General features: G+C 41.5%; 1 protein-coding gene across 1 annotated transcript in view; it reads left to right on the top strand.

Moving 5' to 3' along the window:
• Positions 1-23,729, top strand: part of SHQ1 (SHQ1, H/ACA ribonucleoprotein assembly factor) — an 88,620-nt gene that overhangs the window by 61,050 nt on the left and 3,841 nt on the right.

Genomic DNA, 23,729 nt, shown 5'->3' with positions numbered 1-23,729 from the left:
CTGAAGCCAGCTGGGAGTTGCTGCCTTAATGTAAGGGGTGTGAAGTCCCCTAAACAAATAGAAGATTAATTACATTCACAGCATGTTATGAAGGTGATGAGATTGATTGTGATCATTTGACTGGTCCCATTTCCTGCTCTGACTACTTTCCTGAATAAATAGAAGCTGGGAAAATTATAAATAGAACTTTAGAGAGTACTGTTGTGCCATGGGTGGGAAAAGGGCCTCCCTGAGGTATATTCGTAGATTGTGAGTGATGTATGATGTTAATTGTAGATAATTTTATCATTGATTATTTGCTGTTCTCAGTTTAAACAGTTTTCCAAGGATAGTTTTTATCTTTCAAAATATAGATATTAACAGAGCATTGGAGGAATTTGACAGAGTGTATTTTAAGTGTATAGATTTCAGCAATTAAAAAAATTTTTTTATTTATTTATTTTTGACTGCATTGGGTCTTCATTGCTGCGTGCGGGCTTTCTCTAGTTGCGGCGAGCGGGGGCTACTCTTTGTTGCAGTGCGCGGGCTTCTCATTGCTGTGGCTTCTCTTGTTGCGGAGCATAGGCTCTAGGCGCGTGGGCTTCAGTAGTAATGGCACACGGGTGCTCAGTAGTTGTGGCTCATGCGCTCTAGAGCGCAAGCTCAGTAGTTGTGGTGCACGGGCTTAGTTGCTCCGTGACATGTGGGATCTTCCCGGACCAGGGCTCGAACCCACGTCCCCTGCATTGGCAGGCGGATTCTTAACCACAGCGCCACCAGGGAAGCCCAATTTCAGCAAATTTCTGATCCATTTTTAGATGTTTTTACTTAGTGTGGCCTTTTGGAAGGTTTAAACTAAAGAAAATGTCAACTCTTAGATGCTTATTATGTTGTTTTTTCGTCATAGAAGCTTCTGCTTTGGTTAAAATGATAAATTAGTATTTTCATGAGGCACTGTTTTCTATTTTTATTATATGTTTGTCTTACCTCTTTTTCCTGGATAGTTTTCTAATATTGTAAAATTGTGATTTTGATTTAGACGTTTATCCTCCAAATCTTCTATTATAGTGGCCTCTAAAGTGAGCTTCACTTAAGGCCATTGGTACATAAAACAATCTTTCTAGAGTGCAGGAAAACTATAATAGATCTGTGTTTATTGATTAAGAAGAATCTTAAGCTTCACTAATATTTAATGTATGGATCAGTGGCAAAAGTCATGTTTTGTGGGTCCCAAACTTTTTTAATGATAGGCTACTTGATCCAAAGTTTAGAGGAATAACCATCTTTATTTCCAAAGGGAAGCACTTAGTACATTTATTCTCAAAGCCTGAATTATGGCCAGGGAGGGGTTGTCTCGCCTAAGAAACTGGAGGGACTAAGAAACTTCAGGGACTCCAGTCAGCCTCTGCCAGTTGCTTGAACTTAGTTGAAGACAAAGAAACTGAACTTCCAGAGCTTGAGATTTGTGCCAGATGTAAAATGGTCCCTTCCTGCTTCAGTTTCATGTTCTGTTTGATGAGTGCAGAGAAACAAGCCTAACTCGGGAATGCAGAGCCTTTGTCATGATGATAACATGGATTTCTTGTGCCCAGACACCTTGTCTTTTGCTTTTGGGATTCTTATGTATTAACTTAAAACGTGAAAGAACGAAAAGCCGACTATCCTTATGAGAAAAAAAGAATGAAATCTGAAATGGATGCTCATATAGGTTTGGGAGTGGGGTATAATAGAGGTTCAATCTCAAGATGTTATGATTCCATGAGGAGTGATTTTGTGATTTCATTGTTAATTACTGATCCAAAGGAAAAGAGCCAAAGAAATCTGGACTGTGAATGTCCTAAAGGGCAAAGGACTTATTCAACTTGGTACCCTGGCATCTAGCAGAATGCCGGTCACTTATTAGTAAATGCTCATGGAACTGAACATTTTCTTTCTAATTCAGTAAAAAGCTTCAATGAAAAGTAGCAGTTTTACCCTCTCTTTACACAATACTAAACCTCTGTCTCTAGGACCTTCAGTGCATGTCCTGTTCTTCTTGTCCTCATCACAAGATAAGGATACATGCACTTACCTACACAGATGTTATGTGTCCAGATGGATGTCAAAGGAAACAGAACTTTTTGCGGGTGCTTATCTACTCAGGTCTGAGAAAGTCAAACTGGGCTGGAGGTGTAGGCGAGAGAGCAGTGTGTGGCGGTGCGGATGGTTGGGTGGATGGATGTTTAGATCACTTCCATGTCCCCTGCTTACTGTGGAGCAGTATTGGCCCAGAGGTTGGTGTGGGGACTGCCGTGCAACCTCCCCGAGGAGTCAGGCGCAAGAATCGACCATCAGGGGACCAGCAGCCACACGCTGTCCCCAAGTCCCGAGACAGAGAACATGAGCCAGTTGAGGAGGAGGAAGGTACTCTGGCCTTCAATTGCAGGACATTCCCCAGGTCATCTCCAAGCTACACACCCGAGCAGAAGACAGACAGGCGATCTCCTGTGTAACTGAAGGATGTCATGGGTAGCCATGCAATTTAATTCTCTTTCCAAAAGGTAGATACCTATGTGTAATAGTGTCTTAGATCACACCCTGTTTATCTAAAATATTTATAGTTGTAATTGCTTGTTAATTATTAATAGTGTATTAATGATAATTATTTAATTATTGAACTCAATTATTTATAACTATAAATATTTCTTTTCTTTGTGGTTCATTTGTTTAAATGAATTCAGAGTCTGATTGAATCCAAAATTTATTGCATATCTACTATGACCAGCATTGTACTCAGTGCTGGAGGTTAGATCAAGGTCAAAATTTCCACATCAAGGAACCCACTGTCTGGGAAGGTTAAAGATACCACAGTATCGTGAAAAATCATAACTGGAAAGTTAAATGGCAAAAGCCACGTGTATAGAGCTGTATATGCTGAGATGGCTCAATCACATTAAAAAATATGTATTGGGCTTCCCTGGTGGCACAGTGGTTAAGAATCCGCCTGCCAATGCGGGGGGCATGGGTTCGAGCCCTGGTCTGAGAAGATCCCACATGCTGTGGAGCAACTCAGCCCGTGCGCCACAGCTACTGAGCCCGTGTGCCACAACTACTGAAGGCCGCGTGCCTAGAGCCCATGTTCCGCAGCAAGAGAAGCCACCGCAGTGAGAAGCCTGTGCACCGCAACGAAGAGTAGCCCTCGCTCGCCACAACTAGAGAAGCCAGTGCACAGCAACGAAGGCCCAACACAGCCAAAAATAAATGAATAAAATAAATAAATAAATAATTTTAAAAAATAAAAGGCTGGCCAACATGGCTGTTCATTCTAAAGTGATGTTACTGTAAAAAAAAAAAAAAAGAAAGAAATATGTATTCACAGAACAAAAACCCTAGAAGGAAGCACATTAATGTTGATAAAAGGTATCTCTGGCTTGTGGATTTACTGGTGGCTTTTCTATTTTATACTTACTTTTTGGGTGTGTTTACAGTGAACATGTATTTTATTTTTTTCCTGATGGTCATTTTAGGAAATTACAAGGGTGATATCAATGCTTGGTTTTTTTTTTTTCCTTACGTGTAAGAGAATATTACAGAACTGAATGAAGTAAAAAGTGTGGTGATCTGCACTTAAGGCCCAACTAAATCAGTAAACGAATGAAAAAAGCAAGTCCTTATGTCCTGAATGAAATGAAGTAGACATAGTAAATAGATAATCTATCAGTACTTGCTTGAGCTTTCTCAAATATGAACTTAGCATTTAAGTCAAGTAGTAATTTGACATTATCTTCAGATGTGGAGTTTCTCTCCTTGCTGGGTGCACCATTTTATTATTTATTCAATATAAAATTATATAGAGCAGAAAAAAGACACCAGACCAGTAGACGTCTCCTGTGTATGTGTTCTCAGTTTTACAATACATCAAGTGGCAGAATATACTCTGACATCATGGCATACTTGTCCTTTGTGTAGGTGAACTGCTGTTAGCCTTGTGATGGATGAAATATCACTTTACATCACAGATTGATAATTATGTGGTGTGCCTTAAATGATGGTGAAATGTGAAAAGTGATGTCTGTTCTGATGATCTTGTTTCTTCAGGCTCTTTCTTGCCCTGTAACCTCAAGCCGCATACACACCCAAAGTTGTTCTTCGGCAATCTCATTTTTGATACCTTCCTAGAACTCAAAGACACTTTGAGCAAAGAATAAAACACCATCTCACATCTAGTGTTAAGTACCCTTGGCCGTTCCAAGTAAGCTTGCCAGCCAGTTTAGATTTTCTATCCTTAGAATATCCTAAAGCTTCAAGAAAATAAGGGTTTAGTTCTTACTGAAAGAAATTCACTTCATTTCTAACTTGATGTTTAAAATTACAGTTGTCAGCACACATCCTATATACCTGTTTTAACAGATAAAACAGTTAAAAGGATTTCACTTCAACTGGGTAAGCTAAAGCCATCTGAATGAATAAAACTATTGGCAAAGGGTCTCCACTTGACTAAATGCTGGATTAATAAAATACAAGCTTTCAAAACTCAGGAAGTTCTGTAGCTTTTATTCTGAACACATCTGTACTATACATACTTATGCTTCAGAAGCATTATCGTAACCCATGATTTCAGATGGAAATTTCAAATCTAGAATGTTCAGGAGGTACGTACTAGGTTTATGTTACCTTTTTATCAGAAAGATCCAGTCTTGCTCCAGGTTTATGGGAAAACATTTTTGTTTTTGTTTTTAAAAGCTTGTTTTTAAAACAAGCTTACACAGATCTTCCATCATGTTTCCATTCATCATACTTTTTCAAAGGTCACCTGCCAGTCGAAGATGGGCTCTCCCCTTGAGGCTTGGGAGTGAGAGGTGAGGCCACACACCTACTCTGTTTCACCTCTTTGGGGGTCTTGTTACCAAGTGGCAGTGATGGTGGTTTGTAAGTTGTGACTGCTTTAGGCTAGAGTATCTGTTCTCCCAACCATCTGTTCATTCAACAGATATTTATGAGTTCTTACTATGGGCAGCATTCCGTGCTAAGGTTCTGAGCCTCCAGTGGTAAGCAAAAACCAGACACGCTCCCACGCCCCATGGAATTTATGGTCTAAGGGAAAGAGAGATGTTAATCAAAGAATCGCATACACAAAAAGTAAAAGCAAAACCTTGGAAAGTGCTCCAAGAAAAAAGATTCATGCTCCTGTGAAAGCACATTATAGCCAACCTGGTCTGGTGGGGTGGGGGGCGGGGTACAAGGAGGGGGCAGGTAATGACCGGGGAAGCTTTCCTTGGGGAAATACTTGCTTTGAGTACCAAAGTACAAGCAGGAGTTAACTTAAGAGAGGTGATGGATTTCACAGAATGTAGTAGGCCCACTACTTGCAGAGGTTGTGTGGCAGGAGGGAATTTTGTATGTGTTCAAGAAATTGAAAGAACATAGGATGTTCAGCCAGGGTGGCTGAAACATAAAAGGTATATGTGTGTGTGGATGCATCAAGGTGCGGCTGGTTATTCAGGCAAGGCCCAGACTGTACAGTAGCTTCTGCATAATGTTAAGAATTTTTATCTTGATCTTGAGAACAGTGGGAAGCTGGAGAAGGATCTTAGGCACACGACGGGACAAGAGCACTGGGGTAGTCATGTGAATTGCATGTTACACCAGCTAGAAAGCTCCCTTGTGAGGGATGAGTGTAGCCTGACCAGGGAAGTAGGATTTAGGGACTAAAATGGATTTGGGGAGAGAGGGAGAAGCCATCATGGACGACAGTGCCTGAGTCTGTGGCTTGCGCAGCTGAACAAGTAATGAGACCTCATTTGGGGAGAATAATTCTCAGGCCGTTGGCTTTTGTTAGAGAAATTCTTCTGTTCACAGAACTTAGCCTCTTTTGTGGTGATCTGCACTATAGTTCATAATTCTGGGTAATGGCTAGTTTTCTTTCTTTGCCTCTGTGGGTTTTTTTTAAAATTAATTTATTAATTTATTTATTTTGGGCTGCATTGGGTCTTTGTTGCTGCACACAGGCTTCCTCTCGTTGCGGCGAGCGGGGGCTACTCTTTGTTGCCGTATGCGGGCTTCTCATCGCGGTGGCTTCTCTTGTTGCGGAGCACGGGCTCTAGGCGCGCGAGCTTCAGTAGTTGTGGCACGCGGGCTCAGTAGTTGTGGCTCGTGGGCTCTAGAGCACAGTTTCAGTAGTTGTGGCACACAGGCTTAGTTGCTCCGCAGCATGTGGGATCTTCCCAGACCAGGGCTCGAACCCGTGTCCCCTACATTGGCAGGTGGATTCTTAACCACTGCACCACCAGGGAAGTCCCCTTTTTTTTTTTAATGGAACTATTGGGTTCAGTTATCTACTGAAGGTTACCTCTTATTTGCTTTTTTTGTATGTGTATAGAGTTTGGTTATTTTCTTAAAATATTTTCTTATGAAATATAAAATATTAAAATAATATAAAATATCTGTACAGTTTAAAGAATAATAAAAAAGTGAACATGCATGTACTTACCACCAATCTTAAGAAATAGAGCATTACCAGTTTCCTAGAGGTACCCCATGAGACCAGTCCCAATCATATTTCCCTCCTCCCTCTGGTAACCACCATCCTGAATTTGCTTTTGCTTGTGGTTTTGCCATCTGTGCATTTATCCCAAGTTTAGTTTTAGTTTTAGTTTTACTTGCTTCTGAACTGTATGTAAATGGAATCATACTGTATGTGTTCTTCTGTTACTTGCATTTTTCACGTAATGCTTTTTCTTTTTGGGGGAATTTAACCATGATGATGCACAGAGGTGTAGTTTATTTATTTTCCTGCTATCTGAATTGACTGCAGTTTGTTTATGTATTGTAATGTAGATTGGATTGTTGATGAATGGTTCCCATTTTGGGTTATTAGGAAAATCCTGCTCTGAACATCTTTGTTCATGCTTCATGGTGCACTTGTGCAACTTTTTGAGTAAGCCCTATACCCAGGAATGGAATTGCTGGGATTTAGGGGATGGTTGGAGGCCAGTTAGACTTAACTGGGTAATGCCAAAGTGTTTTCCAAAGTGGCTGTACCAATTTATTTCAACTTATACTCCCACCAATGAGAATTTCACTGGCTCAACCTTCACGCCAACACTTGTATTGTTCAGATTTTAAAATTTGGCATTCTCAATGGGTGTGAAAGAGTTTCTTTTGTAATTTTCATTTTCATGTTCTTGGTAACTAATGAAGCTAAGCATCCTTTCATGTATTTGTGAGCCATTTCATGTCCCTCCTTCTGTGAATGTCTGTCTGTTGTGTTGCCTACTTTTTATTAGGGCTCTCTTTTTCTTTTTGATTTTTAGGTTTCCCTGGTATTCTAGATACTAGTCCTTTATTGATTAAATATGTTGCAAACATTTCTCCCCAGTTTGTAGTTTATCTTCCAGTCTCCTTGTAGTGTCTATATAAACAGAAGTTTTTAATTTTAATGTTGTAGAATTTATCGATATGTTCCTTTATGGGTATGCTTTTTGTTTCTTGTTTAAGAAAGTTTTTTGATTTGCTTGTCATAAAGATATTCTCATATAGTATCTTCTAAAATTTTATTCTTTTGGGTTTAGCATCTAAGTCTTTAGTCCACCTGGAACTAATTTCTGTGTATTTTATGAGATAGGGGGATCCATTTTCATTTTTTTCCCCATATGGATAACCTTATCCCGGCTTCATTTATTAAATAGTCCATCCTTTCCCCATGCATCCTGCAGTGCTCACTCTGTCATACATCGTTTACATATACACACGGATCTGTTTCTAGGTTGTCTCTTCAGTTTCACCGATTTACTTGTCTGTCATGTGCCAATACCATACTTTCTTAATTACTGCAGCTTTGTATCTTAGAATCAGCTTGTCAAGTTCCATGAATAACGCTTTAATTGGAATTGCTTTGAACCTATTAATCAGTTTTTGGGGAGACTAAAAGATTTAGTCTCTTTGCGATAACATGGTGTGACTCTCTAAGTTTTCTTTAATGTCTTTTAATAAAATTTTATAATATGCTCCATAAAAACTTTATACGTCTTTGCTAGATTTATTGCTTTATTTTTTGAGTTGCTATTGTAAATGGTATTTAAACAATTTTTTATTTTCAAACTCCTTGTTTAAAGTATATAGAAATGTAATTCACTTTTTTATATTGATTTCTGTATACAGCTACCTTGCTAAACTCTTATTATTAACTTATGTACGGATTCTCCCCATTTTTCAATATAGGCAGTAATAGCAGTGCAAATGATAACAGTTAGGTTTCTTCTTTTCCAATCTTCATATCTTTCATTTCTTTTTTCTTTTTTGTTATTCTTCTTCATCATATTGTACTGACTAGATCCTCTAGTAAAATACTGACTAGATATGGTGGTAACGTACTTCCCTATCTTACTCTTTATTTTTTAGAAAAAGCTTTCAACAGTTCACCATTAAATGTGATGTTTGCTGCAGGCTTTTGTAGATAGCCTGTATCAAGTTAAGAAAGGTTCAAGTAGTTTGTAGTTTGCCAAGAGTTTCGATCCCAAATGGTCATCAAATTTTATTGCATATTTTCCTCATCTTTTGAGATGACCTTAAGTGTTTTCTCCTTTAAGTTTTTAGCATAATGAATGGCATTTATAAAATTTCTAACTTAAATTAGCCCTTGCACTCATGGGATAAACCTATCTTGATTACGATGCATTATTTAAATAATGATGCTGAATTTGGTTTGCTAACTCTGTGTGTGTGTGTGTGTGTGTGTGTGTGTGTATTGCATGTGCAAGAGAGAGAAACAGAAGACCCAAGAAAGAAAGACAGGGAGGGAAGGGAAGGGAAGGAGGTTGGCCTATGATTTTCCATTCTCGTGCTATCTTTATCTACATTTGTTATCAAGGTTATGCCAGCCTGATAAAGTGTATTGGGGGTTGTTGCCTTTTCTGTTCTCTGAAGTAGCTTATGTAACATTGAAACAACCTCATCCGTGAATTTTCAGTAAAGTTCACCCCAAAAGCCATCTTGACTTTTTTCTTTTTGAAATTTTTTAACTATTCATTCAGATTTTCCAGTTGCTATACAAGTATTCTAGTTCTCTGTTTCTCCTTGAGTCAGTTTTAATAGATTATATTTTTTTAGAAGTTTGTCCCTTTCATCTAAATTTTCAAAACTTTCTAACATAAAGTTGTTCTTATTTCCTCTTATCTGTTTTCTTCTCTACAGCATCTATAATTTTCTTACTTTACATTCCTGTGTATTTGTGCCTCTTGTTTTTGTTTCTTCTTTTTTTGATCAGTCTTGCAAGAGAGTATATTTGATTAGTTTATCAAAGAACCAATATTTTACTCTCTTGATCCTCTCTTTTTGTCTTCTGTTTCATTACTTTTTGCTTTTTATCTATGTCATTTTATTCCTTCTGTTTTGGGAAATTTGTTATGCTGTTTTTTCTAACTTCTTATGTAGATGCTTAACTGATTAACTCTGGACCTTTCTTCATTTAAGTCTATAAACTTTCCTCCAAATACTTGCTTTGTATGCATCTTCAAGGTTGTGAAATATACTGAATTTTCATTATTATTCTATTCCAAAATTTTCTGATTTTACTCATGAAATGTTTAGAAGTGTGTTTCTCCAAGTGTATGGGGTTTTTATGTAATGTCTTTGTTACTGATTTCTAACTTCATTGCATTTCTGTCAGAGAATTTAATTTGTTGAGATTAATTTTATGCCTAGCATGATCACTTTCTTAAATTTTGAAGCTTGAAAGTAAGGTTTATGCTCTAATTGTTAGCTGCTAATTTGTATGTCTGTCTATTGTTGAAACTTGTCAGTTGGGCTGTTTAAGTTTTTATATCCTTAATGATTTATTTTGTCTGTTTAATCTATCAATTTTTGGATTGAAAGGTGTGTGAAAGTCTCTTACTATATTAGTGAACTTGTCAATTTCTTCCTGTCGACCTGTGGTCAGTTGTTTTTACTTTATGATTTGAGGCATGTTATTTGGTGCTAGTAGTTTACAATAACTAATATTTTGTCTGCCAGTTAATTTGGTGCTAGTAGTTTACAATAACTAATATTTTGTCTCCCAGTTATAGCTCCCTGGAGAACTGCAGTGTTTATTATGTAGTGGTCTTCTTTTATCACTGATAATGCTTTTTTGCCTTACAATCTATTTTGTCTGATACTAATATAGAGATCCCAGCTTTCTTTTGGTTAATATTTGCCTGGCATATTTTCTTTCTGTCCTCGGAGGATTTAATTTTTGTGAACATTGTTTCAATAAACTTCCGATGACTGGTTTCAGATTCAAAGATAACTACAAAATCTTATATTTTTTTGTATACTGAACATTTGATATAAAGCTGTGATGGATCAGTAATTTGGGAACCAGTTTAGATGTTTTGGGGGTTTCTGGTCTTACTGTTAGGTACGTTGTCCTGTCTGGGTTCCCTGATTCAAGTGTGTCTGTCTCTGACACCCCACTCCACACTGGATCAATCCAGCAGGTCTTTTTAATTTGTCCTATATAACTTCTTTCACTTAAATTCCTCTTTTTGGTGTCACTGCCTTTCCTTTAATTCAGGCCTATGTTTTCTCATTTCCTGCCAGAGTGTCCTCTATGTTTTCCTTGCCCCCAGAGTCTCACTCCCTGTCTTGTTTTTTTCCAACAACAATGCCAATCCTGTCATCCTGAAATGCCATTTTGATCATGGCTGTCCTGCTCAGCAGTTCTCCACAATTCCCCCTTGCCAGGGTTAAGAGCCTAAATGAATGCCTGAGCTGGGTTCAAGACCCTTTGGGTCCTCTTCCTCATCTTTTCTACTTCTTTCCTCACTCCTGCTGATTGGGCACGTTCCCTCTCTCCTTGCAGATACACTCAGCCTTTCCCAAATTTGCCAAGAGCTTCAGCCCTTCATTGCCTTTGTACATTCCATTTTCTCTACCAGAAATGTTACATTTTGCCTGAAGCTTTCTCTAATGACACCAACAAAGTCATCTCTCCATTGTAAGGCTTGAAGCTAACGCTGGCATCACTTGTCTTGGTGATGATCATTGTAATCCAGTCAGTCATAGAGCTGAGATGTCTGGCAAAATCTCCTCCTTTGCCAGCTTTTATTTTGTGGGTCAGTTCCCTGTGCACTGTCGACACTATGTGATTTCTAGTCCTTGGCGTGAGGCACTTGGCATGTCTGGAGACTGACTGATGGAGGAGGGGACTGGTTCTACTCTGAAGCACCTTAGATTGTTTGAAAGTTCTCCTTTGAATTGGACTGAAATCTACTTTTTTTCTCATTAGTTTTAATTCTGGACCCATATGGAATAATTCCTTTCTCTCTTCAAATACCTGTTTTTATCTGTCTAGGGGATTGCTACTGCATTCCTTCTAAGTCTTCTCGATCAGCCTCTTCTGCCTTTAAATGAGTCTTACAGGTCCAAAGTTTCTACTTCTTTGCCCTTCCTGGTCTCTCTCTCTCTCTCTCTCTGTTTAATATTTACATAGTTATTGATTATTTATTTATTTGGCTGAACTGGGTCTTAGTTGCGGCATGTGAACTCTTAGTTGCGGTAGGCATGTGAGATCTAGTTCCCGGACCAGAGATTGAACCCGGGCCCCCTGCATTGGGAATGCAGAGTCTTCCCCACTGGACCACCAGGGACGTTCCCCTTCCTGATCTCTTTTTAAAAGGCAGATTGTACTTTGTCAGTGCCTCCCCTCTCCTTTTTGGGGTCAGTACCCTTTTAAAGTATCCTTCAGGTTAAATATAATCCTCCAGGTTTGGCCAGAAAGTAGAAAGGAGCTGTCACTCTCATTTTTTATCACCATTCCTGTATTATTGTGGTCTGGGAGCTCATCTACTTATAGTTGGAAACCTCAACATACTCCTTATTCCTAGTTTACCATTAACCAAAACCCTTAAGATTTTTGTCTCAGACGTTGTTGAATTAATTATAATTTGTCTCAGACGTTGTTTAATTATTTACAATTATAATTTCTCATGTATCAGCTATTGAGAACTTTGTATCTGTTCCCTGGTTTTTACCCTGTTGAATTTGGTTTTGTCCCATGCACCTGCTTTAACCTTTTTGGAACTAGAATCTATCATCCCAGCTATTTCCTGATCTTTTCCTGATCTTTTTACTTTTGTAACACTCTTTGTAAACTTGACTCCTGAAATCCAATAAGTAATCATTTTTGGAGCTTCTTCTGTATGCGAAGCCCAAGATGAGGGGCCTGGGAACTGAAGAGGAATTAGTAAGACTTCTGCCCTTAAGGAATTAGAATGAATGTTCTATGTTTTCACCTAAGACAGTGAATACACGTTGAATGAAGAAGTCTGGCATCAAAACTTTTTACTCTTCCACTAGGTCCCTTCCTTCAGGTTGCAATTAATCTTCCCTGTAAGGTCAAATGTGAGTCCAGTCAGCTTTATAACCATACACCCCATGTTCTGTATTTCACCCATAAGGAAGCCACAGGAGACTGTCATATGCCTTCCTAAAACCCAGGCACAATCTTTGCCCAGGGCTCCCAGGCTGAGGCCAGTCCAAGGGATGGCATCCATTTTTGTGAACCCATGCCAGCTCCTGGGGACCCCACTTCATCTCCTAATGCGCACAGTTCATGGGTTTTGAGTTCACTGTCTGCAGTTTCATCGCTTTCCTTCTTCACCGTCTGAAAGATAAGCAAGATGCATTTGCCTCTTTCCTGTCTTCTGTGTGGATGTTGGAGGCTAGAAACATTGTTCTTATCCCCTCTCCAGTTTTTTCTGTGATCAGCAAAATGCCTTTCTGTTCGTATTAATCTGTGTCACAGTTTTTGCCTTCCACAATGATAGCTGTAATTTTATGGTACTTCCTGGGCCTTTTCCTCTTTTCTTCATCATTCTCATTTTATTGAACAGATAGCCCTTAGCCAAATTGACAGAAAAGCAAACTCCTTCTTCTTGGGACTTCTGAGATATAGTCTGGTCCAAATGAAGCCCTGATCATTCTGTCATCTTAAGCCATGGTCCACAAAGCCAAGTCCTGTTTTTGATTTGAAAAGGTTGAGGTCGAACAGTTGTCCCTCATCATTAGAAATGTAGAGAGGCCATCAAGTATCATGGTTAAGATTATGGGAGCCAGTGGGCCAGTTGCTGGCTTCAGATCTGTATGGCCTTGGACAAGTCATTTAAACTTTCTGTGCCTCAGCTATCCATAAAATTGGTAGAATTAGGCAAATTAGATGAGCTGACACATGCAGTATGCTTAGAGCACATTAGCACAGACTGAGTAGTCAATTAATGGTTTGCAGACAACAGAGTTCCTCCGTTGATGCATTGCTTGCTTAACGATGACATTGGCTGAATCAGGCAATTGGTCCATGGTAATAATAATAGCTCACTGCATTCAAGGCATTGTGCTAAGTGCTTTATATTCATCATGTCTCTTAATCTCATAGGTTTTATATGATTGGGGTTATGTCCCCATTTCATTATGGCCCCAGGTTACAGGTATAGAAACTGAGGCTCAAAGAGATGAAGAAACCCAGGCCTGCTTGTCAGAACCTGAGCTCCTAACCACCTTGCTGTGGTCAGTCAGTCCCCTGTCATCTTCCAGAACATTAACCCACCCTCTCTGTTAACACTGCAGGCTCTGTCTCTGTTGACGAAGTTCCGGTGTGGCTTCTATTAATGAGCATTTAGTCTTGCTGGGGAGATAACATACGCAAATGGCAGAATTAGTGGATTACGGAGAGAATCCGCCTCATTGCCAGTGATACAGCGGGTGATACAGCCGTAAGAAAGCTACTGATTCAGGGACTTCCCTGGTGATCCAGTGATTGAGAATCCGCCTTCCAGTGCAGGGGACGTGGGTTTGATCCCTAGTCAGGGAACTAAGATTCCACATGCCACGGGGCAACTAAGCCTGCACGCCACAACTAGAGAGCCCACATGCCACAACTAAGACCCAATGCAGCCAAAAATAAAGAAATAAAATAAAAGGCACTGATTAAGAGAAGAGGGAACTTGGCGTGGTCTATAGGGCTGAGTGGAGTACGGGGCTTGACCTGGGAACTAAAGATGGGTGGGGTCTGACCAGGCACAGAGAGAAAGGAGGGAGGTGTGCAAGGCAGGGACACAACTTGAGGCAAATCTGCGAAGTTAAAACAGTTGTGCTGGGAGTGAGAGCAGTGGTGAACTGGTCGCACTGGTGGAGCAGGAATGTGCTGGGGTATATAGAATATGTTAGCGCGTTGGGGAGATGCAGTTAAGTCTGCGGCATGTAAGAGTTGCAAGCTGGTGGCCCTTGGGTCACTGTTGGTTCTCAGTGAGTTTTCTAAAACTTCGAATTGGTTGTCAGCACTTAAAAATTGGAAGATTTTATGTCGAAGTCTGGATTTACAGCTGCTCTGGAACTAACGGAGAAGTTCTGGCAGTTGCTGAGCCCACGTCCCCACTTGGTGACAACTGGCCAGAGCTGAGGCCAGCTGTCTCCCCTGTACGGGCCAAGGGTGCTCCATTCTGCACAGACTCCTGCCCCTTCCATGCGACTCCATCTGCCTGACTGGTGAGGGCAGCAGAGTTTGTGACCTTGGCCCCTTGGATACGGGCTCAGAGACTGGCTCAGAGGACCCTGTCCTTCCTTCTTTTCAAACTGCTGGCTCCATGAGAGCAGGATCCAGGCTTTGCTTGGGCACTGCTGCGCTGCTCGGGCTAGAAAAATGCCCTGCAGATCTCGGGCCCTCCGTGTGGCACGTGGGTGGCGGCAGTGACCACGTTACCGTGGGCTCAGTTTCCAAAGCTGAACACAGACGGATGAGGTGCACAGCAGTCAACCGGGTGGCTCATTTTAAGCCCTGTTTTTAAACAGGCAAACTGTGGATGACCCTTAAGCAGCAAATAGGCCACTTACGAAGTCAAGACTGGTCTGCGTGTGTGTCAAGGAGAAAACTGCTGGTTGTGCTTTGCTCTGTTTCCAGCCCCATTCCCGGACACGGGGAGGTACGCTCTTGTTCTCTTCTTTGGACACACACTAAACAATAGGAGTGGAACATGCATCAGGAAGACCTAAGGTACATACTTACTGGCTTCATTCAGCAGGAACGGCAGCACGGCCGAGAGCACAGCCAGAGCTCCCGGCTCTGTGCGATTTCACAAATCCTGTAAAAGCCTAGTTGCTTTTCACTAGGGATGTGATCTTTCCTCCTGGCCGCGGATGGCCGCTGTCCGCCACGGCTCAGTTTAGCCCGGATTCTTGTTCTGTTTATTTCTTTCTTTCCCTTTCTTCTGCACGTGGTGTTCCTCTGGGCTCCGTCTGCACTTACCTTGCCATGGGAGCCCCGGAAAAGAAGAAAGTCCACCCGCCTCTCCCCCCGGGCTTGGCTCCAGAAAAATCAAAGCCGAGCAGAGGCAGCTCTTCTCCGCCTGCAGCAGGGTCAGCGATTTGTGTAATGTTTTCCACGTCAGCTTATCTCTGCTGATTTCTTGTGTTTGTGAGCAAGGGGAGGAAGTGCCGCATCGCTATGGCTGCCTTTTTAAACAGGTGGGAGCCGCAGCTGCGATCAAAGCCCAGCCCCGCGCTCCCCGCCGACAGCCGTCCCTGCTTTTTTGTCAAGTGTTCCTGGTGGGGCTGGATTCATCCCTTTGGAGTGAGGTGGCTCCAAGAAAAAACTTACCCGGATGCCCCCACGAGGAACGAAAGGAGAAAAGCCCTTACGTCTCTCAGCCCACGTGGGAAGCTTTTTGATCACATCGTTTGAATCTAACCATAATTAGGCTTTTGCATCCAGTTCTTGTAAGAACACGAAATGCTGTTCAGCCAGCAGGTTTGGTACTCACAGCCATCTAACTGGGGGTTTCAGTTGTACTGTGTATTCCTGTATTTAGTCAAATGATATTTTGGAGCCACTTTTTCATTCTTATTTTTAGTAATCAGTAATTTTCGTAGATAGTAATTTGGGTCTGATTGGACATCTTGGCAACTCTTCAGTTTTCATTATAGCAGAGTTTTCGCCTGTATGTCTTGATGCTAAAGTGAACACAGAATTCATAAGCGATGTCCAACAAACTAATTTTTGAGAGTCATGGTCACTACCTTAAAATAGAGAATAAATTTTAGTTCCCATCCTGATACAAGTATCCTAGAAGGCTTAATTTGCATAAATGTTTTGCCAAGGGTTGGATCCCCCAACATAGGAAAGATTCTTCAGTGATTCTCCTGGCTAGTGTGGTCTTCCAGCATCTTGTTTCACATAGGTAATAAGCCCTCTGAGTACCCAGATGGTGTCACTGCTTCAGTGGGAGCTGGCACACAGCAGGTTGCCTGTCAGAAGCCCTGGCCATCCCCCGGATTGACCCTCTGGCGTCAGGCACATGTTGGCCTGTGAGCACGGGTGAAGTGTAGAGAGTCATTCATACCTGCTTAGCCCATGTGACTGAGGAAAGGATCACACAGGCTCACGCACATGAAAGCAGTTCAAAACCCTCCAGTCTGGTGCCTGTGTGGAATATTAGTGCTCCAGGCTGTGGTAGCCCTGTGCTCTTAGCTTTGTCTAGGTCTCATCTTTGTCACAGAAGATTAGACCTTTCGATTTGATCTTGTTGTTCAAATTTTGTATTCATAGCCACGTGAGGCTATTTTAGTGTAGATTAATTAAACTCAAATAAGATTCAGGATTCAGTTCCTCAGTCACGCTGGACATTTCAGGTGCTCCGTTGCCACATGTGTCTCGTGGCTACCATGTTGGATAGCACAGATCTACAACATTTCCAGCATTACGTAAAGCTCCGCCAGGCAACCCCGGGCTCAGTTACCTATCAGGTTCCCTCCATCCTGCGTTTGTGTAGACTTCAACAGAGTGGCTTGCTCAGTCCTTAAAGGAGAATCAATTGTGCCTTTAACGCCCCATCCCCCACCCATACCAGGGGCGTGGATCTGCTGTAATCTTTGCCCTTGTTTCCCTGGTGGCTGAGCATGAGGCCTTCCTATGGCATCTTTCACAGTTTCTTAGCAGAGAAAAGTTAGCTGTAGAAAGATACGTTCTTGAGCCCTTAAGTAATTTTATCTAGCTTATATTTATAGTATGAAATCCTATAAAATTCTGCCTTGGCCAGAATTTTTCTCCTCTTTTACTAAACCTCTGGGTCTTCCTTTTTAGAAATAAGATAGCCCGTTGTTATTTTCCTTGAACGTGGGACACAGCACAGATTGGGTATCAGGCTCAGGTGAGTGGAAGGTAGAAGCAGTTTTCTAGGCATGGATACACGATCTGGAGATTAGAGACAGCTACGTGGGAATTGACATCCACATGGCTTTTAGGCTGGGAGCAGGGGTTGGCTGTGAGTATTGTACCAAGTTCAATGAATGGACTGGAGGTTCAAGCCAGGAAGAAATGGACTAAGTAAAAAGCAAGAATAAAGCCAGGTCTCACACTTTAGGCTATTCAATGTATTTGGTCCCTTATGTCACCTTTCAGTGAGGTCTTCTCTAAACACGTAAAAAATTGAATCCCCTCTGTCCTTAGCACTCCTGGGCCACTTTTCAGCTCTGTTTTTTCCATAGCAGTTATACCATCTAGCACACTCTATTTACTTAGTTTCTGTTCGTTGTCTATCTTTTCCTAAACAAGAGTCTAAGCTCCATGAGCATGAGGGTCTTTATCTGTTTTGCCCAGTGCTTGGGCACATAGTACTTTCGGTAGATATTGAATGAATGAATGAGAAATGTGTCTGCCTTGTTGTTTCAGTGAGACCTGGAGGTAGAGGTTACTTATAGGAGAGGCCCATACTGGAGGTAAGGAAGCAATGGGTGGAGGGCAGGGCTGGGCTAGGGCAGGCACGGGGTGGGGTCTAACCGGGCTGGAGAGGGAGTCGGGGAGGAGCAGACTTCTGGAGCCTGGCCTTGGGAGAGATCTCTGCAGAGGTTGAAGATTTTGTGCAAGAAAGCAGCTGATCCCAGCTTTGTAGAATCGGTGCTGGGAGATGAGTTGTTTCTGAGAACGAGCCTCAGGATCAAGCGGGCCCAGAAGAAAGGCTGTGGAGAGAACTCTTGAGCCAAAGGGCCATTAGAGAAGGGCTCCTCGCACCTTGACCTGGAGCCAAGGTGGCTAAGTGGCTGCAGGCTGAAGCTTCAGAGCTGACCCAGGAGCCGGGGAGAGCCTCATGCCAGTCCCACCCTGCCAGCTGTTTGGTCAGATTGAGTCAGCGATGCTGAGAGCTGTAAAGCGTAAGGTGGTCATAATCATCATTCCGACACGGTCACGGCTGTGTGAAGCAGTGCTTCTCAGACTTCACTGAGCATACAGGTCCCCTGGGAGCTTGTTAAAATTGCAGATTCTGATTCAGGAGTCTGGGATAGGCCCTGGGATATTGCAGTTCTCACAAGTTCTGAGATGATACTGCTGCTGCTGGTCCAGGGACTCCACTTTAAGTAGCAAGGTTTTATTAAGGAGAGAAACTAAATATGCGTCATTGATATCAATTACCTTTATTAAAACTATTTTTAAATTCTCCTTGGATAGGCTAGGGACTGTCACTTAAGGATGTTCCGATAGACAAATGCTTTTCACTGTAGTTGAACTAAAGTAGTTTTTGAGAGAACATAAGCAAGCATTAAGAAAATTGGCCTTCCCCAATTTTGATTTTCTGTAGATGAACGCTTGTCAGCACTGTTGTCCAGTCTGGCTTTCAAATCCAAGGCTTCCTAAGGCAGTTCTTGAAAGTCCAAGCCTGAGCAGACTTTTACGTCCATTGCCTACATGTGAGAGGTGGTTGTACCCAGCAGGTTGTGGTGTGTGTGCTGAGCTGCTGACCAGCTGGTCTTGACAGGGGCCTGGATCGGGGTTAGAAGTCTGCTCTTGTGCGTAGCAAATGGACTTGAGGACACGGGGAGGGGGAAGGGGAAGCTGGGACGAAGTGAGAGAGTGGCATGGACATATATGCACTACCAAATGTAAAATAGATAGCTAGTGGGAAGCAGCCGCATAGCACAGGGAGATCAGCTCGGTGCTTTGTGACCACCTAGAGGGGTAGGACAGGGAGGGTGGGAGGGAGGGAGATGCAAGAGGGAGGAGATATGGGGATATGTGTATATGTATAGTTGATTCACTTTGTTGTATAGCAGCAACTAACACAACAATGTAAAGTAATTATACTCCAATAAAGATGTTTAAAAAAAAAAAAAAAACTAATGGAATTTGACCTGTGCGTTGTGAACTTGCTTTGCAATGGTAACTCCTTTATCCTTTCCATTTTCTCCCTTCTGCAATGAGAATGTCTTTTCTACACCTGTCCAACCGTTGTATTTTGCAACAGATAATTTGTTTTTTAGTTTCACAGGTCTGTGGACAGAGAGGAATTTACCCCAGGATGGAGCATACCCGGAGTCTCACCTAAACCTGATTGAGATGAGATTGAGATGAGACTTTGGACCTAGAATTGATGTTGGAATGGATTGAGACCTTGGGGATGTTGAGATGGGTGAATGTATATTGCATGTGGGATAGCCATGAATTGTGGGGGGGGGGGGGCTAGAAGACAGGCTGTACTGGGTTGGATAGTTCCCCCCCAGTTCATATCCTTCTCAGAACCCTAGAACGTGACTTCATCAGGAAATAGGGTTGTCGTAGATATAAATTATTGTTAAGATGGGGTCATATTGGTGTAGGATGGACCCTTAATCCAATATGACTGGTATTCTTACGAGGAGAAGAGACACAGAGACACATCCAGAGGGAAGACAGCCATGCGAAGAAAGACAGACAGACACACAGAGAGAATGGCAGGTGGTGACAGAGGCAGAGTTTAAGAGTGATGTGTCTATAAGCCACGGATTCCTGGCAACACCTGAAGCTAAGAGAAGGGCGTGGAACAGATTCTCCCCTCTGAGCCCTCAGAAGGAAGCAGCCCTGCTGATACCTTGATTTTGGACTTCTAGCCTCTAGAGCTGTAAGAGGTTAAATTTCTGCTGTTTGAAGCCACCCAGTTTGTGGTAGTTTGTTATGACAGTCACTGGAAACAAATACAGGGAGTTTTCAGAAAATTATTCTAATGATCCATGGACCAGGTGTAGTTTTTCATAATCCAGCCCCAAAGAATGGGATTAAGTCAAGTTGAAAATAGGATGAAAAATTATTTCATTGGCCCAAACTCAAAATGGCATAAATGACTCTTTTTTTTTTTAAACATCTTTATTGGAGTATAATTGCTTTACAATGGTGTGTTAGTTTCTGCTTTACAACAAAGTGAATCAGCTGTACATATACATATGTCCCCATATCTCCTCCCTCTTGTGTCTCCCTCCCACCCTCTCAATCCCACCCCTCTAGGTGGTCACAAAGCACCTAGCTGATCTCCCTGTACTATGCAGCTGCTTCCCACTAGCTATCTATTTTACATTTGGTAGTGTATATATGTCCTGTATGTCCATGCTACTCTCACACTTTGTCCCAGCTTACCCTTCCCCCTCCCTGTGTCCTCAAGTCCATTCTCTACGTCTGCGTCTTTATTGCTGTCCTACCCATAGGTTCAGAACCTTTTTTTTTTTTTAGATTCCATATATATGTGTTAGCATACGGTATTTTCTTTCTGACTTACCTCACTCTTTATGACAGACTCTAGGTCCATCCACCTCACTACAAATAACTCAATTTTGTTTCTTTTTTTGGTTGAGTAACATTCCATTGTATATATGTGCCACATCTTTATCCATTCATCTATCGATGGACACTTAGGTTGCCTCCATGAATGACTCTTATCTTGCAGTATTTTCTGTATGTCAGATGACATACAGAATCAGCAATTTCTTGTTCAAAGAGATCAGTTGGTTCTGTTAATGACTGAGATGGAAATGTTTTTTACTCTTAGAGAGTAAGGGCAGGCAGTTCTGTGTTCATCTGTGCATCAATTGCTTTTTGTCTTTCATGGCACTTTTCAGAGTAGAGTTTCACTAGCAACTTCTACCTAAAGCTAATGCATTACCTTTTATTTAGATCAGGTTGCATAAATGTATTTTGGGCAGGGGAGTTTGAAGTTTGGAACTGGTTCTTTTCAGTAGAGAAGAATGATGATCATATGTCATTATCATCATTGCCTTTTAAAAAGAAAGTTGATACACTGTTTGTTCCCAGAAAGAACCCGAGTGTGTGTTGGTGTGTGTGTCTGTGCTTTGAAATTAAAAGGCCAAGTCAGCGTATTCCATCATCATCCAGTATGAAATGTCTCTGGAGCGGCCTCACTGGAGTCCTGTCCTGCATTATCAGTTGCTGGCTCTAGTATCAGTACGTCATGCCTGGCAGGTTAGCAGGTTTTGGCAGAGGAAATGAAACCTAGCCAGTTACTACAAGATTTATAGTAGGCCTACTATTGCAGGAAGTGGTGAAAAGTTGATTGATAGTTTGAGACAAAACTCTACAGCAAGAAACAGGATGTATGCTTTCTATTTATACCCCGTTTTCTTTTTCCTGCATTTCAGGGCTCCTTTTGCACTTTGTTTTGGCTGTTTCATAAGGCTACGGTTCCCTTTATTTTTTTTTCCCCCTAAATTCAGTTGCCAAACATAAAATAGTTGAGGAAATTTTATATCAGCTTAGCCACAGTAAAGGCATATACCCTCAGCTGTTACTGTTACTCTTTCATGGCAGTTGGATTTACTGTAACTTGTCAGAAGGCAGTCTTTAATTTAAAAAAAATTCCTCCAGATAGGATATTATTTCACATCTATAAACAGAATGGCAGAGTTTTGGTTTTTTTTAAAGCTACACGGCAGGATTACATTTCCAGAAATTTTCTAAGAAAAACCTGTGTTGAGTATAATTCTATAAAAATATGATATTAGTACGATCTATCATGTGTCTTTTAAATGCTGAATCTCTTCACTCTGTAATTAATACATCTTAACAGGTAGGAGTTCTTCACTTAGATATAAAATATATACTATAAGTATAGCTAGTAACTCAGCGTATCTGTTCATTGAGTATATCCACATGTACCTGGTTTTTGTAAGCATTCTAGCTAACTAATAATGTCATTTGACAAGGCTTTTTGACATGACCTAGCCTGGTCTGTTTTGAGTGTGACAGTGAAAAACCACTAACTGCGTTAAATGAGGTGTTTTCTGAAATGGAAAGGCCATTACAGAGTTAGATTCTAGAACTGACAAGGAGTGGCAGAGTTAGAACCAACTCCAATTGTGCCAGTGTTTGAAAGAATAAAGAGGCTACTCTTTCATGGCTTAATTTTTTTCTCCAAAGGAATAATTTCCTTTGCTGTGAACAGTGACTGCTAAGTTATCTGTGTAAAATAATTGAATAGAAACAAACCCAACTTTCATTCCTCAGGCTGTTGGGTCATATTCTACACCAATGATATTTTGAACATTTTAATTAGTTTTTTATCCTAGCATTCTTTAAGAAGAGAGGTCAAAATGCTTCTTCTGTAAAGTTTCTATCAGAAGTTTAATATCAACTTGGGAAACTAGACAGCTTGAGGTAGTAGAAGTGGGATAATAAGAAACAGAGGGACTTCCCTGGTGGCACAGTGGTTAAGAATCCGCCTACCGATGCAGGGGATATGGGTTCGAGCCCTGGTCTGGGAAGATCCCACATGCCGCGGAGCAACTAAGCCCGTGCGCCACAACTACTGAAACCCGGGTGCCTAGAGCCCGTGCTCCGCAACAACAGAAACCACCACAAAGAGAAGCCCGTGCACCGCAGCCAAGAGTAGACCCCACTCGCCGCAACTAGAGAAAGCCTGCGCACAGCAGCAAAGACCCAACGCAGCCAAAAATAAAATAAATAAATAAATTTATTTTAAAAAAGAGAGAGAGGTGAATCAGGGTGGCAAGGAATAAAAAAAAGAAACATATAATCCATTTTTTACACACATTATATAAATGGGTCATTTTAAACATAATACAGTGCTAAAAGTGAGAAACAAACTTTTCTCTGAAGAATAAAAAGTCATCTCAGCTGGTAAGAGGCACGAGTTTCTGTTTGGGTCCTGTGCCTCATCCATGCCACTTTCCTGCCTGTTAGAGTTGGCACTTTTTAGTCCCAGCGTTGTGAGGGATGCTTTCTGAAAAGAGCCAAGATGACGGGTAGGGAGCTTTGAAATTCCAAATTTATGCGGTTATAAGTGACAGATGTAATATTTTTATAGTAGACAATAGCAAAGATATAAATAGTTTTAACTTGAGTAGGTATATCTACTGTATTCATGAATATCCACAAAAATAATTCACATTTTTTCCCCTGGGATTCTACAACCTCTGTAGGTAAAGCTTAGATGTATACTCCATTTAAGATTGCTGAGCTAAAGGGACCAGTCATAGTTTCTCTGGAGAATTCTGGGCCTTAGGCAAGTCAGAACTTGCTCCTTTGCCTGGGCTTCCCGTCCTGACTGCCCCTCATCAGCGGGGTGAACTTCAGCTGGTCTCTTAACCTCTCTGTTTCACCATGTGTCACATGGGGATAAAAATGAAGCTGATTCATAGGGTTGTCGTTAGGAGCCAGCGCAATGAGACGTTTGTGGAGCGCTGTCCTTCATGTATTGTCGAAAGTGCTTATCGTGGCTCTTAAACATGTGAGGTGTGTGCTTAGTGAAGTGTGAAGGCTTTTATTTCGGATTTTTGTTTTGCATATGATAATTTAACGCGAGGCATTGTCTTCTTTCCCAAGTTCATGGATCTTTATCTCTTAAAGCTGTGTGTCATTACCCAGAGAGGACCTTTTTCAGTGAGAAAGATGGCAGTGAGCTAGTCCTTAGGCTGGCAGGGTCTTGCAGTAAGGAGGTTTTAAACTGGTCCACTGGCTCTGACCAGAT

This window comes from Mesoplodon densirostris, chromosome 10 (genome assembly GCF_025265405.1).
Source record: "Mesoplodon densirostris isolate mMesDen1 chromosome 10, mMesDen1 primary haplotype, whole genome shotgun sequence".
Taxonomy (NCBI): Eukaryota; Metazoa; Chordata; class Mammalia; order Artiodactyla; family Ziphiidae; genus Mesoplodon; species Mesoplodon densirostris.
This window is presented reverse-complemented; position numbering and strand designations above follow the sequence as displayed.